We start from the raw sequence: 5,993 nt of genomic DNA, 5'->3' as shown, positions 1-5,993 counted from the left end.
AAAGAGTGAGCCGCCACAAACCCTAGAGTAAGAACCTTAGACGTCCTAGATTCTAATGAGAGCTTAGAGAAGCTTGATTTTGAGTTCTAGTGATTGGAATATCGATTCCAAGTCAAGGACATCGGTTTTTTTTCTTCACGAATCCTAGCAGATACGTTCCAAAGCGTTGGAATTCATCCCGCCGGTGTGGATACGTGTAGAGGAGTTGTGGTTTCAACTCTTGGTGATTAAAACAGGCCCTGGATCGATTGATACTTCTAGATCTTGAAAGAACGAGGTAAGTATTCGAATCCCACGACGATATACACGATTGTTCGGGTTATTGCACAATTGGTTTTTGTGTGACGTTTGGCTAGGTTTAGATCTTTCCTTCCGCTGCATGAAACCTAGAAACCAAACCCTAGATCGATGAGATCGCATGCTAGGAACCCGAAGGGAACCCCAACAGATACTACAGTTGACCCGTATCCTTGCGGTATTCGCTGTATCTAGGTTTTTTATAACTTGAGCTTATTTACACACCTAGATTTGCGTTATCACAGGGTCACACACCACTAGGGATGGACTTATACGTGAAGAATCCGAAGAATGGAAACGAGATTTCACCGAAACGAGCACGAAAAGAAGTTTTCAGTGCGTTGGTCCGGAGCTGACCAAGTTTGATCAGCCACATACCACTAGGGATGGACTTATACGTGAAGAATCCGAAGAATGGAAACGAGATTTCACCGAAACGAGCACGAAAAGAAGTTTTCAGTGCGTTGGTCCGGAGCTGACCAAGTTTGATCAGCCACATACCAAGTTTGGTCAGTCCAGGAGGTCCGGAAGCTCGGTCCGCGGTCATCTGTCCAGGTCTGGTCTGGCTGACCAAGAGTTGGTCAGCCCCAAGAAAAGACGCGTCGGATTGAGCTGACCAAGAAGAGTCTTGGTCCAGAGCTGACCACGCGTGGTCCACCGGACCAAGCCTTCAGGTCAGGCGGTCCGCGAGCCTCGGACTAAGCTTGGTCCGCCGGACCAAGCTCTTGGTCCGGCGGACCGGGATCTGGGAAACTTTCCAAAATTCGATTTTAGTGTTTTCTAAGCTTATTTAAGTTTGGGATTTCGTCCAAACTTAATTAAGGCCGACCTAAAACTCAGAGAAAATCCTAGAACCCTAGAGAACCTGTTCTCTTCGATTTCAATTGTTCAGGGAATTGATCTCGTCTCTTGAGTTACTCTTTTCTTCACTAATCCTAGCAGATTCGTTCCAAATCGTTTGGAATCCTTCCCGTCGGTGTGGATACGTGTAGAGGGACTGTAACTTCAGTCCTAGGTGATTTAGAACAGGCCCCGGATCGAACTTTGCTTCAAATTTCATCGAGAACGAGGTAAGTAACGATTCCCTCGGTGATATACACGATCTTTCGGGTTTAGCAAGTTTGGTTTGCATGTGACGTTTGGCTAGGTTTAGATCTATCTTCCGCTGCATGAAACCTAGTAAACCAAACCCTAGATCGATTTGATCGCATGTTAGGAACCCGTAAATAACCCCAACAGTGGTATCAGAGCCTGGTTCTCTGTATATTGTCGTGCTTGTTATATGATTGCATAATTTTAATCGTTAAATTGCATGTAATCATTTAATCTATGCATGTTTAATGATATTTGTGATTGTTGAATATATGCATGGATGGTACGGAGTCTGAGAGGGGTTAACGGTGCGACGAAATCGAGGCGAAACCCTAATTTCGAAGCGTGAAAATTCTGTCCCGAATCCGATCTGTCCACGGTCAGCCGGACCAAGTGTTGGTCAGCCGGACCAGCAGACAGATCAGACTCCGGACCACGTTGTGGTCAGCTCGGAGGACAAGAAACGGACTGACTTGGTCCAAAACTGACCAAACCCGGACCAAGATCAGTTTTTGAACTGAGTCCGGTTCCAGGTCAGCTCGGAGCAGGAGAAGACTGAGTTAGTCCGGAGCTGACCAAAACTTGGTCAGCCCCAGACCAAGCTCAGATTTTTCTCAAAACGGACAATTCGGCGGACCAGAGAAGCTGACCAAGGTCAGTCCGTCGAACCAAATCCTGGTCAGCTCCGGACTGGACCTCAGACACTTCTCAAGTCCGAAATTTTGTCTCCTTCATCATGATTAATCTCAAGCTATTACCGCCCATTACTAGAGCAACTGTCAAGGCCTCGATCGTTATGGTTATGGGTCCTGCCCTAGCTGAGCGTGCCTGACTATCTTGGTGAGGCAGTATGGAGAAATCGTGATTCTCATAGCTCGAATATGATTGAACTTGAATTGGGTTATCAAGTCGGACTTGGACCTAATGGTAAGGATGGGATGAGAAACATGCAGTGATAGCGTATCACTATCCCACACTCATCTAGGAGTCATATATGATATGATTGACAATGCGTTGTCTACCTAAATAGCATGTTTTTGAGCGTCATGCCCTAACTGACTCAAAAACATGTGAAATATGGATCATAACTCACTTAGAAACTCATTGAGGGTGTTTTTCTTAGTTGGAACCTTTCATATTGCATCTATTATTTGTGATAGTATATGTACTAAGCGACTTGCATGTTTTCTGTCTGTTTATTTGTCTTTTTCTGTAGAATATGACTGCTGCAGGTAATTTGGCTAATCTCTCCATGCGATCCATCCTGGATCGGGAGAGACTCACTGGTGGAAACTTTCTCGACTGGTACCGCAACCTGAGAATTGTTCTCAGGCATGAGCGGAAGCTCTACGTGCTGGAAGAAGCCGTTCCTGAGGATGAGCCAGCGACCAATGCGCCCAGGGCTGTCAGAGATGCTTACCATAAGCGCATCAATGACAACCTGGACGTGAACCTATCTGATGCTCGGATCTATGTCAACTGAGTTGTAAAAACAACTCAAAGGAACTGATGCCTTCGAGATGATCGAGCATCTCAGGACTATGTTCGAGGAACAGGCGAGGGTCGAACGATTTAACGTCCTTAAGAACCTGGTCAACTGTAAGATGACCAATGGTTCATCCTTGAGTACTCATATCCTCAAGATGAAGGCTTATCTAGAGGATCTTGATAGACTAGGGTTGGAGGTTAGTCGTGAATTGGCAGTAGACCTAGTTCTTCAATCCCTGCCGGATAGTTTTGACCAGTTTGTCATGAACTATAACATGCAGAAGGACTTGACCGAGCTACATGGGATGTTGCGGTCGGCCGAGCAGAACATCAAAGTCGAGAAGAGTGTCCTAGTGGTTGGAAAGAGTTCCAACAAAAGGAAGCGTTCCAAGAGCAAGAAAGGCAAGGGCAAGACGGAAATTGTTGCCGCCGAGCCTAAGTCTAAGGCTGAGAAGGGAGAGTGCCATTTCTGCCATGCTATTGGGCATTGGCGCAGAAATTGCAAACTCTACCTGGAAGATCTGAAGAAGAAGAAGAAGCTTGCAGAAGCTTCATCTTCAGGTATCTTCGTTATAGAGGCTAATTTGTCCACTTCTATATCATGGGTATTAGATACCGGATGTGCCTCACACATTTGTGGAAATGTGCAGGGCCTGAGAAGAAGTAGGCAGCTAGCGAAGGGAGAAGTGGATCTCCGCGTCGGGAATGGAGCAAGAGTTGCTGCGTTGACCGTCGGGACTTATGATCTTACTTTACCTTCTGGACTTGTGTTAGAATTACATGATTGTTATTTTGTATATGCCATTAGCAGGAATATTATTTTGATTTCATGTTTGGATTCTGATGGTTTTCGTTTTGTCATTGAGAACAAAACTTTATCTATTTATAGAGGCGCTTTATTTTATGGTAATGGTTACCTGTTTAATGGCCTTTACATTTTGGATGATAAACCGTCTGGACACAGTTCGATCTATAACATTAGTACCAAGCGGTTTAAGCCGAACGACTTAAACCCGACCTATCTCTGGCATTGTCGACTTGGTCACATCAATGAGAAACGCATAGCGAAGCTTCATTCTGATGGACTTCTTGATTCTTTTGATTATGGATCAATCGAATCGTGCGATTCTTGTTTTATGGGCAAGATGACAAAATCTCCTTTTACTAGAAAAGGAGAAAGGGCTACAGAGTTGCTATAACTCATACATAGTGATGTATGCGGTCCTATGAGCTCACCCGCTAGAGGAGGTTATCTGTACTTTGTTACATTTACTGATGATTTCAGTAGGTACGGTTATGCCTACTTGATGAGACATAAATCTGAAACACTTGAATTGTTCAAGATTTTCAGAAACGAGGTACAAAACCAACTTGTCAAGACGATCAAGTTGCTTCGATCTGATCGAGGTGACGAGTATATGAGCCAAGAGTTCACTGACTATCTGGCAGATTGTGGGATTGTCTCACAGTTGACTCCACCTGGAACGCCACAGTGGAATGGCGTGTCCGAGAGGAGGAACCGAACCTTATTAGATATGGTACGGTCTATGATGAGTCAGGTCGATCTTCCTAAATCCTTCTGGGGATATGCTTTGGAAACGGCAGCGCTTATACTGAACAACTGTCCAACAAAGTCGGTTCAGAAGACTCCATATGAGATATGGACTGGGAAGCGTCCCAGGTTAGCATTCATGAAGATTTGGGGATGTGACGTTTACGTGAAACGTCTTGCTTCTGATAAGCTATCCGCCAAGTCTGATAGATGCATATTTGTGGGTTACCCTAAGGAAACTAAAGGGTACTGGTTCTACAACCCATCTGAGAACAAAGTTTTTGTTGCTCGGATGGATCTTTCTTGGAGAGAGAGTTCGTCTCCAAGAGAGTTAGTGGGAGTAGAATAGATCTCGAAGAAGTTCGAGAACCACAAATAGTCGAAGAGCCGAGTGAACAGGGTGAATCGGTTTAACCTGTTAGATCTCGAAGAAGTTCGAGAACCACAAATAGTCGAGGAACCGAGTGAACAGGGCGAATCAGTTCAACCTGTGTCACAAGTTATTGAGACAGCACCTCCTAGTGAACCTCGGAGATCTGGTAGAATTCGCCAAGAGCCTACAAGATATGGTTTTCTTGTGACTGGAACTCATGTTGTTAGAACATGACGAGCCTACGTCGTATTCAGAGGCTGTGGCGAGTTCCGATTCCGAGAAATGGCACCAGGCCATGGAGTCTGAGATGCAGTCCATGTACGACAACAAAGTATGGACTTTGGTCGACTCATTCGATGGTATTAAGACCATTGGATGTAAGTGGGTTTTCAAGAAGAAAACCGACATGGATGGCATCGTGCATACCTATAAGGCACGACTCGTAGCGAAAGGATTTCGGCAAATTATTATTTTATCGTTATATCGTCCATGTGGCACAACCCATATACTGTACACGGGTTACGGGTGTCACAACTTTTGGTATCAGAGCCACGTTCTTTTCTCGGAAAGGAATCGTGCTAGTTACCCGATAGTTTTCTACGAAAAATGTTTTCAAACCATGTCCGAAGAAAATCCTCTTGTCCGAGGTCCGTACATTGATGATGCAGTATCGGTCATGATGAGGACATCGGACCTAGCAGCTTGGAGGAGGATGGGAGCATAACGGAAGGAGCTCTTGAAGACGGGAGCTTAACGGAAGGAGCTCTTGAGGACGTTGAAGACTTGGCCCCTCAGGCGTCAAGACTCGTGCCGGATGATCATAACGTTACAAGATCATTCGAAGCCGCGGGAACGGGAATTGACGTGCACCACGCGAAGGCTTCCCGAGCAAACCATAGAGCCGAACCACCACTTACTCGTGCTAGAGCTCGAGCGCTTCGTGTCACACTCAACAAGGCCGTCAACGACGTTCTTAGCGGATCCCGGGAGTCCAATGACAATACTTCACTCTTCGGAAGGCCCTATCCATCTCCATCTCCTTGAAACGATTCCGAATTCGAGAGCCACCTCGTGAGCCGGTGATCGAAGTCGTTTCCTGCAACCCCACTTCGTTTATTCCCCGTTCATCCGTGAATTCGAGAGCCACTCTCCGTGAGCCGGTGATTGCGGTTGAACTCCCCTCGTCCATCC

Source organism: Tarenaya hassleriana, unplaced genomic scaffold, assembly GCF_000463585.1.
Source record: "Tarenaya hassleriana unplaced genomic scaffold, ASM46358v1 Cleome101, whole genome shotgun sequence".
In the NCBI taxonomy this organism is placed as follows: Eukaryota; Viridiplantae; Streptophyta; class Magnoliopsida; order Brassicales; family Cleomaceae; genus Tarenaya; species Tarenaya hassleriana.
Note: the sequence above shows the minus strand (reverse complement) of the source record.